Source organism: Thunnus thynnus, chromosome 23 (genome assembly GCF_963924715.1).
Source record: "Thunnus thynnus chromosome 23, fThuThy2.1, whole genome shotgun sequence".
Classification (NCBI taxonomy): Eukaryota; Metazoa; Chordata; class Actinopteri; order Scombriformes; family Scombridae; genus Thunnus; species Thunnus thynnus.
Genome location: NC_089539.1, coordinates 618,844 through 634,553, shown reverse-complemented (window position 1 = coordinate 634,553; position 15,710 = coordinate 618,844). Strand labels below are relative to the sequence as shown.

Sequence of the window (15,710 nt, the reverse complement as noted above, 5' to 3'; positions counted from 1 at the left end):
TTCAAATGAAGTCTGTATCTAAAACTATCTGGATGCAGAAAATGTTCAAATAGGTGTGGGTTCGCTCACACTCTCCATTCAAATATATGAGTATTTTTCTGTGTCCAACTGCAGTTACTTATTGTCTCTACACACCTGACAGTACACATTTCAATCAAACTTTGACCAGGTCATGTGGGTTAAAAGTCTTTACTTTTCTAAAAATAGACTTGATGAAAATTAGGAAATGAATTTGTTTTACACACAGACTAATCATGAGTTTTCAATTTACTAATTGAAATTCAAGTGAATGGGCCCAAAACTTGACACAGGTGTGAGCAAGACAGACATGTCTCACCCAACAGAAAATTCTCATCCTCACACCGTTGAGATTTGATGTTTCGCCATGACAGAGGAAGTTGTTATAACTTTATTGTAAATGCTCTAGTCTGCACCAAACTTTACATGTTTGATAAGAATCCCAGCCTGAACACGTCTACATGACAATATTCCATCAGGGATGCAAACTGGCTGAATAGTGCCCCTACGAAATTTCAGCGAAGCAGCCCTAGCAGCAGGCAAAATAGTGGACAAAGAAGTGATGTTTATCTCCTTCTTGCCCTGTCTGAAAACAACCCGGGTCTGAAGACATCTACATGCCTGTGACAGAAGCCTTTCGATTGCGCTGCAGCCTGACGTGCACGGAGGCGCGAAGGCTCATTCATCGCTGCTTGCAGCTTTAAGTAAGGCCCGAGCCCCAAAGGGGCGAAGGCCCTATTGTATGTCGTGTGTTTGTTTGTTTCTTCTTCTTTCTTTCTTTACTATTCCGCCATTTCAGACCTAAATTTGACCCCCTAAACATGTTCAAAAACTCAAAAAATTTGGCACGCACATCAGGTCTGGTGAAACATTTGATAAAATCAAAAATTTGGTAAAAAACACCCCCAAAGTGCCAAATTGTGCTCTCTAGCGCCAACTATGTAACTAAAATGGCCACCACGGCCTGTAGGAATGTCATAGAGAGAACAAACCAAAACTGAATTATTTGTCTCATCAAGACCTACAAATCATATGCTGACACCCCTGATTTAAATCCAACAGGAAGTCCACAATTAGCCTTTCTAAATAAGACTTTTCTGTCTTTCTTCATTATAACGCCACTTCACACCTAAATTCAACCCCCTAAACATACTCAAAAACTCACCAAATATGGCATGCCCATCAGGTCTGGTGAAAAATTTGATAAATATATAAAAATTAACCCCCAAAGTGCCAAATTGTGCTCTCTAGCGCCAACTATGTAACTAAAATGGCCACCACGGCCCGTAGGAATGTCATAGAGAGAACAAACCAAAACTGAATTATTCGTCTCATCAAGGCCTACAAATCATATGCTGACACCCCTGACCTAAATCCAACAGGAAGTCTGCAATTTTTTCGTGTGTTTATTATTACGCCACGTCACACCTAAATTTGACCCTCTAAACATGCTCAAAAACTCACCAAATCAAAGCCCTTGGACTCTGCCACAGCTCGACATGCACGGAGGTGCCAGGGCCCGATCATTGCTGCTTGCAGCTTTAATTATTATTCTCCCCAAAGAATCGTATTTTTCAGGGGGCTAAACGTGCTCAAAAAGTCATGAAACTTTGCACGTGTGTCAGAAGTGGTGAACATTTTTTAGAAAATTTCAAATTCGAAGCCCCTCCTTCAGAATTGATATAAATTAACAAAATTTGGTGGGCACATGTATTATGCTTACACGCACAAAAAGCCTGTTAGAGCCATACCCAAAGACCAATAGGAAGTCAGTTGTTTCGATTTTACTTTGCATTTTTCGCACAATTTTTGCCATTTCCAAGCATTGTATTTTGACGAACTCCTCCTAGTGATATAAACTGACCAACTTGAAATTTGGTGATTGTCATCTAAAGACTTTTGTGATGAAAAGTTATCAAAATGGTGGCTTTTCATTGAACTCCGTTGCCATGGCAACACATTAAATTTCAATGATTCACCATGAAAAAGGAAGTTGTAACTTGAATGTACATTGTCAAACTTGCACCAAATTTCTCATGCTTGATAAGAGTCCTGGCTTGAACACATCTAACTATCAATATTGAGTCATAGTCAAAGCGCCACCCACTGACAACAAGAAGTCAGCCTTATATGACAAACATCATCTGATTTACATGAAATTTACATGGTGTTGTTTACACATCATATACAGCAACATGGTATATAATTAGTGGGTGTTCTCTAGTGCCACATAATGGACACAGGAAGTGATATTTAAGTCCTTTGTGCAACGTCCGAAAATACAGGAAGTGATATTTAACTTGTTTGTGCAAAGTCTGATAAGAGCTTGGTCCTGAAAACAACTGCATGCCTGCAATTAAAACCCTTCAACTGCGGCATGCCCCGATGTGCATGAAGGTGCAAGGGCCCAATCATTGCTGCTTGCAGCTTTCATTTCTAATTGTTTTCAGTCTCCTACTGTCACTCTTAAATTAGTATATCATTTGTTTTCTGATTTCTGATAGGAGGACTTGAAGTTGCACAGTGTTTTTACTCTTTGATAACTTCTTGTGAATGAAACTCGCCCACAAATGGAGTGGAATATGGAGCCTTATATGGCAATCTCAGGGCCATGGATAATGCTAATGATCACATCTCGCGAATGTGCACCTCCTCATAAACAGGTGGCATTCCTCAGACTGAAATGGGCTATTTATGACAAGTTCAGACAGTTAAGAGAGTTTGTTGAATCCCACGTAGGATTTTCTTATTTTCCTCTTATTGCTTTGTGCAAGAACAAATATATAAAAGAGAAATAGGAAAAAAATTATGCATGAGGCCCAGGGTGCCTAAGTAACAGGAAGCAGTGTCTCAAAGAATTTCATAATAAAAGGTGTTTTAGTAAAAGAGTAAAATAGGAATTAAAAACAAAAAGTGTACTTCAACATCCATTTACTAGCTTTTTCCAGAGCACATGTCACGGTCTTTAATTCTCAAAGTTTTCTGATGTATTGTTAATAGATGTAACATATTGTATACATTACGTAATACTGTGTAATGTATGTTATACTGTTTTGATATGTGATATGTGGAATGTAGAATGTAACAGCTACAGTAAGTGGTGCGTATACTACGTAACAATGTATGTGCATTTACATTCTTTACATCAGGAGCTTTTAAAGAAACTCTCCTTGATTGTGTTATACCAATCATTAGAGGCCTCACTACGCTATATACAAACTAGTTTGCATGACATGTATTCATAGTCTCTTTGGCTACATCCCACTGCCTCCCTGATGTCTGTCCAAGATCATTGTCTCGCCAATCACTGTTTAAAATTGGTGTGATTGTTAGATTGTCTGTTTCCGAAAGTTAACAACATTTTTGGACTCCTAACTTTATCATAGAAAAGAGGTTTGAGACGCTGGTAATTAACCTGACAAGCACTTCGTTTTAAGTATACTGAGGCCTTAAATCCTAAAGTTCCCTCCAATTCAACTCATGTTTCAAACTCATCACTGTTGACAGCTGTGCTTCATTTTCATTGCCATTCCAGAGTTCAGAAATGTAGAGTGTCTGCATATATTATGTTGAAAGAATAATCAGTCATAGCCTAGCATGTTGTACCTGTGTTGTGCTGTAGGCTTATCATAGCCGAGAGGGCTGTTAGACTAGAATGAAAATAAGCTCGGGTCTTTATTGTTGGAAATGCTCAGAGGGATACCACACTGTATCTCTCACAACCACACAATGTCTTTCCATGGTGAGAAGCAATGGAGTAAAGAATATGTAGCCTCAAAATGTCCCCGCTTGATTCACAATTCTCTTCAGCAGCCATGAATCAGATTCCTTCTACCTGTTCATTAAAGTTCCAGGACAGAGGGTGCCGTAATATATAAATATATGGCTCACCTCAGCGTCAGTGTGGAGTGTGACTTTGAAGTTGTGCCTAATTAAGTGGCTGTACAGTTAACCAGCTGAACAATAACGCATGGGGCAGATCTTAGGCATGTGGTTGACAGTTAATGAAACGCTACACAAAGCAAAGCAAACAGACGCACAGAGGTAACATCTCGACTGTCTCCAGTTGAAGATGTTATGTATCTAATCAGGCTGTCATACATGAAACTCTGCAGTACACAATGAGTAGGACAGAGACATGCATACACTCAAATACTCTGCATGTGCATTCATATACCAATCTTGTCTTCTACACAATATGTATGAATACTGATCACTTGCTTTGTCAAATATGTCTTGTTGGAAATGTCATTGCTGCCAGGAAGTGTGACATACAGTAGCCTACATCTACCGCATAGAAGTTGAAAAGGGAGGTAATGGTGCACAGACCACAGAATTTTGACATCATGAGGTTCATGATCTGTGTCCCACATGTTCTTAGGTTTTGGCTGCTAAAACATTTGGTTAATGAGAGGAAAACAAAGTCATTTTAGTTAAGAATTAAAAAAGTCAACATATCATCCTTGCAGATGCTTCAGATGCACTCAGAATAAATATTTCCTTTTTATGTTCCTGAAATGTAATCTTGGCACCGTTATGTTAGTCTCATAGTTCTGATGACACTGAATTGTCCTTTTGTCTCACTTTATTCATCAAGACATTGTATTTATGAAAGCAGATTTCTGTTTTGGAGTAGACGTTATTTTGTTTTATTTTGCTCTGACCAATCAGTAACAAGTTAATGTAAGAAAAAGATGATTATTTCATCTTCAATCCATGCTGATTGAAGAAATATGTTGATTGTCCCCATTCTTAATGTAACCCCCATAAATTTAACAGACTCTAAACTCTCCCTGCTGAAAAAACCAGCATAGAGCAGCAAAGCTGGTATTGCTGGTGACCAGCACAGACCAGTGTGTTTCGGGCACTTTTTTGTCGGTTTAAACTGGTATTGTGCTGGTCATGCTGGTTACCAGCTAACAGTGATGTTTTTGGCTGGTGTATGCTGGTATTTATTCAGGGGCCAGGTTGCCTGGAGAGGATGATCATGGTTAATTTCAGCCAGGATAAACAATTAACTACAATGAAACTAACGATATTAAAGTGAACTAAGTCCATTAAAGAATAGGTAATTTGAGTATGACCATTCCTATATTTTATTCAGTTAAACAATAACTACAGTTACTGTACCACAATATATAACAATATCAATAAAAACTGTAACAACAGCAACAACAAGCCACTAATGATAATAATAATAATAATTTAGTTTACAGTAACCATAGCAGTGTAGCAGTGTTTAACACTTAAAATTCATAATCATGACATAACTCAAGCACTACCCCCTTGTCTTTTCTTTTCTTTTTTAACAACGTCCTGTACTTTTTATGTGATGTTTCTCCCCACGCTCTTGTCCCTCTTCTCAATTTTGCCCCTGTCAACATTCTGCCCCTGCAGCCACCAATGGAAGTAGCCTGGAAGAAAACACACGAGACCAGATTATATTGTTAGATCGATTATGGAAAATAGGGTTGGGCGATGTCTACTGAATTGTTTCCTTCAACAAACCCTGAGTTTCTCTCTGTCTCCTCTTACAGAATTTCATGTCTTCATTCATTCAGTCTGTATCAAAGCACATTCATTAGCGGAGGTTTACTGTAAGTCAGAATCTAAATCCTGGTTGGATAAAAGTTTGTCACTCAGGACTTTCTAAAGTTACCACTTTCATCCACCTCAATCATTTCTTTGAACAGCATTTTTTTCTCTCACATTCAAATATTACACAGCATGAATTTAGCCTCAGCTCAGAATAAAACCTCTGCATGTCATTCTGTTATAACACTGTGACTCTGTGCACACAAGACAGCTGTCAGTTTGATAGAGCAGCTCTTGCACTGAAATGCTTACTGCACATAATTTGTAATCTCAGTTTAAATTAAAAAAAAAAAAATCAGTATGAAGCTTTGACGTGGGATCAATGAATAATTATCTCTATCACTCATGATGTGATTGGTCGTACTGATGGAACATAATTCCTATAATATGCAAAATGATAATCCATATTTTTCAACAGTAAACATACCTCTCAGTGACTTCAATTCTGTCAGGGTCAAGGGGTGTTTGGCCTCCCCCTTTGTGGTTGGGCTCCTTGTTTTCAGGGTAGCTGTCACCAAATGGCCACAGCTAACTCCTTGACAAAGAGGCCACACATGACACCCTATGTGGATCTGAAATAGATGAAAACAAAACATGTTTTAGAAATGAGTAAAAGTTTTATCATGAAATAGGTTTTCTAATTATTTTTTATTTTATTTTATTTTATTTTATTTTTCAAAGGTCAGGAGCCTCTGGATCAGACAACTACCTCAGCCTGGAGCAGTACCTATTAAGCTGGAAACTGACAACATGTCAGGTTCAAGAAAGGACATCAGTAATTGTTAAGCATCTTCCAGCATTGTTCTTTTAACCCTTCTTGTCCCCTTAGTATAAAGTGATCACAGACTAGCCAGGCCGATACACATGAAATTATCCAAACCAAGTTATCCAATTAACTATTGAAATACTTTTGCTTCTCTACAAAGACATTACTTTCCAAACAAAGATATACATTTTTTAATCCAATGAAATAAACTAGTAGTGTTCAACAGTGATGCTAACCTGTGGAGGTGGTGCTGCAAGGTGCTGAGAGTCAGGTGGTCAGATATGCACTGAGGTCAGTCCACTGGACCAGCTCCCCTAGAGGACCCCCTCTCTCTATCATGGCTTCAAAACACTGGCCAGCACTCCCAGCCAGGGCACCAGGATAAAGCAGAACTTAGAGGTTGGAGATTTAAAAAAAAAAAAAATCCATCTTTTTAGGATGTAGCCAGTTAAACACAGCAGGTCTATAGAGGAGCGGATTGCCATTCCTGAACTGTCTTTGCTTTCCTAAATTCAAGATTCTGTACACTATGATAGAAAGTTCTAAAAAGTACAATATAATAAACTTTATTCTTTAAGGTTCTGAGAAATAAATCTGGAGAGACCCTGAACATTTTTATATTAAAATATTAGAGACAATCAACAAGAAAATCACCTAAACAGCCATCATGTTTATAAAAATATGTTTTTGGGAATATGCCATTTTAGCCAGTGCCCTGAAAAGCCAGAAAATAAACTAAATGACGCTTGGCAGAGTTTACCTGCTGGTTATGAATGAATATGAAAACTCAATATATGAGTTTATACATTTCACAAGGTCCAACCAGTTTAACCAGATTGACCAGCTTACCAACTGGGCTTTGCTGGTCAATCCAGCCAGCCAGCTGGCCAATCAGCTTGACCAGCAGACACCAGCTTAGCTCGACTGGCTGACCAGCCATACCAAGCTGGCAAACTATACTGAAAAACCAGCAAGACCTCACCAGCTTGTCCAGGCTGGTAAACCAACTAAACCAGCTTACCACCAGCTAAAACCTGCTAAAACCAGCAACCAACTTAAGCTGATCTATGCTGTTTTTTTCAGGTGGTTTCAGGTGTTTAACTCCACTTGTTTAGTGGCATAAGAAACTTACAGTTAAACCTTCATCGATTTTTTGGATACACACTGATTCATATGTAATCCTCATTTACCTACATTTAACAGATATTCAGTCAAATTCAATGCTAGAGTTATTGTTGTAGTTTGACTAAAAGTCCAAAGGGTGGCGGTAAGCGCCTGCAGAATGAGCTGTTGTCATTAGCGATGCAAGAGAAAGAAGGTGGGGCAGGGGGAGTAAGAGAGGCAGAAAAAAGCGGAGTCCAGCATGTGTACAAGCGAGTGAGTAAAAGAGAGGAAAAGTTGTTTATATTTGTTGAAGTCAGTGTTAAAGTTGTCCAGAAGAGACTTACTTTCTTCCAGGATATTATTAATTACCAGAGGATGAAGGAGGATCCCTATAAGACGTGTTTAATGACAGTTCTCCAGTGTGTTTACCTTTCAGTGCTAGCTTAAAAATCGATGTTAGCTCATGCTCACTTTGTGACAGTGGATGAAAAAAAAAACAATCAGAGAAACATGTTGTTTGTAACTAAAACACAAGCACTGTAAAAAATTATGATGTGTGCATTGTCTGAAAAGTGATATGAGTTGTTAGATATTTTTGCTGGCAGAAATGATTGCCTTGTGAATTTTATTTTCCATTCATTGGCATGTTTTTATGTTCATTTTGTGAACATTTAAGCCAGCAATAAGCTGATAAAAGGTTAGAAAATAACTGTAGTGTCAGAGCCAAGACGCTGCTAGTCTTGGACGATCCAGATCTCCATCGGGATTACAGATAAGCTTAAGCAAAATACTGAAAAGAAACAAAAGGGGCCCTTTAACTTAATTGAACTGAACTAAACTTTCAAGGAAAATAAACTATTCGCATCTGAAGAGGAAATAAAGAAGGACTAGCTATAAAATTATATGGAACTGAATAATTTAATTTCATTTATTTATTTTTTAGTGATTTTTGGTTTAATATTTGAAGAGCTCTAAAAAAATGATACATTTTAAAAAGGGGTATTTTGTTATTATTATTGTTATTGGTCAAATCTAAGTAATATGTGAAGGGTAAATCTTGGTTTATATTTTTTCTCCTTGTGTGGAATAAATTCCATCTTTCTATTTTCACTAACTTGAATTTTGTGTTTTACTTATCATCCTCCTTAAAGGGCTATATGTAAGATAGTGGTGTAACTATTTATTTGGCACTTAGCTCAATTCATAACGAGTAGTAGTTACATTAATCCCCCCTGCAAAGCTCTGATTGGTCAATTATTTCCCCAGGCCAGGTAAACAGCCATCAGTGTGCAAAATACTAGTCCTATTGGAATCTCTGAACAAATAAAATATGTGGGCATAAATTCAGAAGTTTGGAACCAGGCTAAGAACCAGGCTTTACATCCCCTGTGTTGTTAGGTTCAGGCTAGGTTGTGTTTTTTGGTTAAATACTGAGGAAGTCAACAACCCATGTCCTACTTCAAGATAATTTTATTTAACCATTTTTTCCCTAACCTTGACCAATTTCTGTGAGTTGTCTAAACAGAACCTATATTTTAATATTTGGGAAAAGGTACCGTAGGAAAACAAATAAAGTAGACTGGCAGCTGATACATTCAATATACAAATGTCCTCATTATAATAATACATTTAATTTGTAACACAGTTTTCATTCATAGTGAAACTCAAAGTGCTACAGTATATAAAACATAGGACACACAACATAAAGAAAATGGTAATAAGAGTTAAGATGAAAAAGCCCTCTTGAATAGAAAGGTTTTTAGGCCTTTTTTTTTCAGAAGAGTCTAGGGTCTGTGCTGCCCTTAGATGGTTAGGAAGGCTGTTCCACAAGTGCGGTGGAGCGGAGCAGAAGACTCAATCTCCCATGGTGTGGAGCTTAGTACTTGGGGCTCTATGGTTTGGAGCTTGGAACTGGGGGTCCGAAGGAGCAAGCTGCTGGCAGATCTGAGGGTGTGAGTGAAGGTTTGTGGTATGATCAGTTCCTGTAGGTAGGGAGGCACATGTCCATTGAATGATTTGTATGTGACTGGCAGGACTTTGTTGTCAATCCTGAAGGAGACAAGGAGCCAGTACAATGGAAACAGAACTGGTGTTATACGTTTGTGTTTTTGGACTCTTGAGGTTTTGCATAGATGTCTTGTCTTGTATGGTCATCAAAAGTGAGCTGAGGGTCAAACCTAACACCCAGATTAGTGACTGAGGAAGAAAAGGGGATGTCCTGGCCGTCAAATATGAGATGAGGTATGAGGGATGACTGAATCTGGTGTGGAGTGCCAATAAGGAGAGCTTCAGTTTTGCTGTTGTTTAACTGGAGGAAATTTGTGCTCATCCAGGCCTTTATCTCCTTAAGACAGGTGCTGAGGTATGATATGGCCGCAGAAGGGCAGAAGGGGCAGTTTTGATTGTTACAAACCTGGCTCTGGCTTGTAACAAAGGAGAGAGTCCACACCGAATAAAGATGCAAAAAGGATATTTATTTAACTAAACATAACTCATACTTAAATATGGAACTTGTTGAATCAGTGGTATAAGGTGGGTGTATGGATGCATGAAATGTTGAGTGCAAACGTAAAGAAACAAGTTCAAAACAACTTAATCTAATGTGCAAGCCATGTGGATGGGGTACTGGTGTTCAGCAGAAAAAGAGAGAGAGAGACGCCTTGTTCGGCAGCCTTTTATATCCTTTGGGCCACTCCCTCCTCAGGTGCAGCTGATCAACTGACAGACCTCTTACCCTCCCACTCCTGGAAGAAAAACAACAAGAGTAACTGGAGAGAACTAAAATGCAAATAAAGAAAAAGGGAAAAAGAGAAAGAAAGCAAGAGAGGAAGACAAGAGAGGGCTGTCAAATGATGTACAGCTGGATGTCATCAACATAGCAATGAAAAGACATCCCATGTCTGCTGATGACACATCTAAAGAGGAGCATGTAGAGGGTAAACAAGATGGAGCCAACAACCAATCCTTGCGGAACACCACAGATAATAGTGAGACATACTCAGTCCTAGCAGTAAGGTAGGACTGAAACCACTTAAATGCAGAGTCTAACAGCCCAATGGTGGTGTGGAGGCGCTCTAAGAGGAAAGTGTGATCCACAGTGTCAAATGCTGTGCTCAGGTCAAGGAGAATCACGAGAGAAGGGAACCCTGCACCAGCCACCATTAGCAGGTTTGTATTTGTATTTGTATTTGTATTTGTAGAGGCAGCAAACGTATTTGCATTTGTAATTGTATTGTATAAAAGTGGAAATAGGCATAGAAAAACTATTTTTTTTACTTATGACATTTTTAATTTTTGGATATTAATTTTATATAGAAGTGTTAAAATAAAAAAACTATCTTAGGAGGGAGGTTCCCAAATTGGGTCTTGAACTGAAGTCTCACAGATCATAGATGACTACGCTGACTAATGAGCTAAAGCTCAACTCTGTGCCACCACGTACACAGCAGAGACCTGTAGCTATTTATACACCTCTAACACAGAGACAGCACAGCATGTAAGGTGTAGGGAAGAACTTCAAAGGTGATTATTGCTTTGCACTTTTCATTTATTACCTATTTTTTACAAACTAACTTTGGGGAAAGGGGAAGGGGACCAGCAGGTTATGGAGAGTTCTTTGAGAGCACTTTGTGTGTGTCCATAGCTCAGCTTTATCTCTGGGGAACACCCAAGCGGCAACCTCTGGGGCTGTAAAATGAAGCCAATGTGGAAGTGCCAAAAACTGCAGTTCCTTGAATGGCCACTTGAGGCTAGCTCCAAAAGCAAGTCATTCCCCATAGACCCCCATGTTAAAGTGCCCAACTTTACAGTAGAAATAAACATGTTTACAACCTGGTACAAAAAACGGTTTTGGTCTCTATAGCTAATTTCCCCTTTCATGACAACTGTGCGGGGTGTGAATTTTTTTATAACTCACCCCTTTAAATTTTATTAAGCTGTAAAGTTATGAATAATGAAGGACATGGCTGCTTTGAGTGACAAGTCCGCCAGCTACTAGGTGGGTTGTTTCAGCCATTCGGCCTGCCTCTTTGCCCATTTTTGATTGGCTGGGAGTTAGGCAGCGTCACGCACTGCCAAAATGGCGACGGCCAGAGCTCACTTTGAGCTTCAAACCGCTCTTCAGAAACCAACGGGTGACGTCACGGTAAATGCGTCCATATTTTTATACAGTCTATGGGAACACCCCTAACAGAAAACATAGATTTTAGAACACTGCAGGGATGAATTGAATTTGAAATCCAGAATTGAGGCTTTGGGATTGTCTGACTGGAGGACCCTCCTGGAACTCACTGTCACTGTGTTAATGTTTTTGTTTAATATCTTTAACTTTCTCAACAGAAAAGACAAAAGTGTGTTAAAGCCATCAGTTTTAAGTATTTCTTACAGAAGCCCTGAAAGGCAGCCTGGAGATTCAGTTTCTAAGTCTGATCTAAATTATTTTCTCTCCTGTGTTTATGACTTCAGAACAGGTGAAAAAAAAGGTTATCCATGAACAATATGTTAGCCCGCTAGCTAGTGCGCTAATGGATAATGTCAGTATAGCTAATGCTATCAATGCTTTCAGTCCTATTTAGAACATGGGGTAGTGGTGCACTTGTGTCCTCTTGTGGCCAAAATGAGTATTACAACAACAAACACTTCTAAAAATCCTGTCAAAAAAAAAAAAAATTTCACCTGCAACTTCACAGATGAAAGAAAAAAAAACTTAGAAAAATGATTCTGGCAAAACTTTTTTTCACCTGTTCTTAAGTCATAAACACAGGAGAGAAAAGAATTTTTTTTTTTTCTCGCTTGCCTTTCAGGGCTTCCATAATTTCTCCTTCAATTCTGAGAAAGTTTTTTTTGTCAGTTTTCGATTGTTTTGTGTTTTTAAATTTACATTACCCATGAACCTCATTGAGTGTTACTATGGAGACAAAAACTGTGCTACAAATTTTTTACTATTATATTTGCTATTTACTTTTAATTATTTAATTTTTATTTTGCTCCCAAAAAACAAACACAACACAGAAGAATAAAATATACAAAAGTGAGGTAATAATAATAATGATAGTGAAATAAACAAAGTAATATTAAAATTAAATTGAAATGTTAAAATCTATTTACAGAATGGAATAGTAATAGTTTTGAAATGGGATACAAAACTTGAAAGGAAATATGGACTGTACAAAGGAAAAAAGGACTGTGCTATGGACAAATAAATAAAGTATATGAAATATACGAATGTGACAAGAGCAAACATTAAATGTGACATTTGAATAAATAATCACATTAAATAATATGTAATAGTGGAGGTTGAATGCAATGCACAATGTAACGTCCAGTTTGATGAAATCTATTAAAGTGACAAGTGCAGGGATTAAAAGAGGGATGTGAAATGTAAAGCCCAGTTTGCTGGTGGAGGAAGAACTCAAACATTTTGCTTAAGTAAAAGTACAAATAAACAGATAAAAATGTACTCTATTCATATTAAATGTCCTCATCCACATATTCTTGGAAATATAAAATTAAATGAGCAACTTCACATTTTACAGCCATAAGCTATAAAATGCCTTTTCTTAACAGAGATAGTGGTGTTTGGTTCAAGTTGCAGCCGACCAGCAGCAGTTTGAAATGGAATGAAGCCCGCTGATGGCAGACAAACGGTAACCCAAAATGGCAGTCTGCTTCAAGACAGCCACTATCATCCCTGTACCTAAAAAGTCTGCATATGCGTCTAGTCTAAATGACTACTGCCCTGTGGTGCTCACTCCTATTCTGATGAAGTGCTTTGAAAAACTGGTTCTCAAGCACATCAAAGACAACATCCCAGACAGCCTGGACCCTCACCAGTTTCCCTACAGAACCAACAGATCCACAGAGGATGCCATCTCCACTGTCCACTCAGTTTTCGCACACCTTGAAAATAACACCTACATCAGAATGCTGTTTGTTGATTTCAGCTCAGCATTTATTACAGTCTCCCCCATGAAAGTGATTGGGCTTGAGAACAGCACTCTGCAACTAGATATTGGACTAGTCACACTTCCTCCACTCTAGTGCTCAACACCGGAGACCCCCAGGGTTGTGTGATCAGCACCCTCCTATTCATGCTGTACACCCATGACTGCAACCCCTGACATGGAGAGAGCTTTCAAACAATGATGAGAGTTCATATTGGGTAGTAATCAACAATCTTGCAGAATGGTGCACAGAGAACAACCTACTGCTCAGTGTCAACAAAACCAAGGAGCTGATTGTTGATTTCAGAAAAAAGGAGGCAAAGACACATACCCCTATCTACATCAGTGGAGCTGAAGTGGAACAGATGAACAGTTTTAAATTCCTGGGTATCAGCATCACAGAGAACCTGTCATGGACATCACACATCTCCACCCGAGTAAAAAAAAGCTCAGAAACTGAGACTGTACTTCTTAAGGAAACTTAAGAAGGCAAAATTCCCATCCCAAGTTCTTGTTAACTTTTACAGAGGAGCCATAGAAAGCATCCTGTCTGGAAACATCACAAATTGGCATGGGATGTGCATGGCCCAAGACAGGAAGGCTCTGCATTGGTACCCATCTATTGGGCATCAGTGACATCGGTGAGGTGAGGAGCCTGCATGGCGCCTGAAGGATACTAAAAGACAATACCCACTCCAACCACAGCCTGTTCACCCTGCTGCCGTCTGGTAAGAGATACAGAGGTTTCCGCTGTCGTACCACCAGACTACAGAGCAGCTTCTTTCCTCAGGCTGTGAGACTCCTCAGTTCATCCCCTGTACTCCAATATAAAAAAAAGTTTTATTTTTATGACTTACTATTTATTAATCCGTTTATATAATTTTTGTTTTTATGAGTAGCATTAAGGGACTACAAACAACATTTTGTTATACAATCTTGTGTTGTAAAGTGATAATAAATGAATCTTGAATCTTGAATCTTGAAAATGTCACATCTGCCAACAACACAATGCTCTTCTGTAGCCTACTGCTATCAAAAACTGACCTAAAAACCCTTTATTTCTCAGAATCGAAGGAGAAATAATTAAAACTGATGGCCTTAACATTAACCTTTTATCATGTTGTTGAGTTATCAAGGACATTTTCATGTTTTTGTCAAAGTGTTTTATTTGTCAAATGCACAGTGTAACATAGGGTCATTCTGAGCAGTGATATTCTGGTGACATGGCAAGCTATAACTACGTAGTACACATAAAGAAAAATGTCAAATTATTAAGAAGATCACAAATAAGGACAAAAAATAGCAAGCACAGAAAGAGAAATATGGCAAGAATAACAAAAATATACATAACAGTAAAATACTAGCATCAAAAATATGATCTGGTAGTCTGTGCCTGGATGCTCTGGTAACATCTACCAGACAGCAGCAACAGTCCATAGCCTGGATGGCTGCAATCTTTTGTGATTTTCTGTGCTTTCCTGAGCCATCATGTCTGGTAGATGCCTTGCACGGAAGGGAAGTGGCAGCCAATGATGCGCTCTGCTGTCTTCACCACCCTCTGGAGAGCTTTGTGATCAGCAGCAGAGCAGCTGCTGTACCAGGCAGTAATGCAGCTAGGGAGGATGCTCTCAGTGGTGAACCTGTAGAAGTTTGTGAGAGTTTTTGCAGGCATGCCAAACTTCTTGAGTCTCCTCAGGAAGTATATGCGCTTCTGGGCAGTTTTTACCGCCGAGTCAGATTGCTTGGACCAGGTGAAGTCATTGTTGAACACACCGAGGAACTCGAAGCAGGACACTCTCCACTTCAGCTCCATCATTGTGAATTGGGGCATGACAGGATCCAGTTACAGAGGGAGATGTTAAGAATGAGTTTAGCAGGCACAATTGTATTGAATGCTGAGATGTCTGTGTGTTTGTGAGTAACAACTGGTACAAACAATACATAGTTAGAGAAACTGTGTGTAACCCTGACATTGAAGACCGTTTTACCTCTTGAGTGATTTTGGGAACACTATCATCTATGTCTTACCTAACAGGAATGCGGTGAAAGCTGCAGCCTGTACAGCAGACTGTGTTCACCATCAGCTGCAGCGTACACCTGGGGCCCCTATTTTCATTCTCTGTGACCTTAACCACTGCAAAGTTGAGATAACCCTTCTTGGTTTTGATCAATATGTTACATAAAACAAGAGAGAACAAGATTTTAGACAAACTCTGACCACAACACAGAACATCTAATACCAACATACAAGACTGTGTTTAAATGCAGCAAACCACAGGTTAAAA

The 15,710-nt window shown here is 38.8% G+C and overlaps 1 long non-coding RNA gene across 1 annotated transcript; it reads right to left on the bottom strand.

Annotated features, from left to right (window-relative positions):
- Positions 1-4,898: 4,898 nt before the first annotated feature.
- On the bottom strand, positions 4,899-6,852 carry LOC137176152 (uncharacterized). The gene is made up of 3 exons (XR_010925812.1): positions 6,667-6,852; positions 6,041-6,185; positions 4,899-5,432 (listed from the first exon to the last, which is right to left on the bottom strand). It is a non-coding gene; the product is annotated as an uncharacterized lncRNA (long non-coding RNA).
- Positions 6,853-15,710: the final 8,858 nt, after the last annotated feature.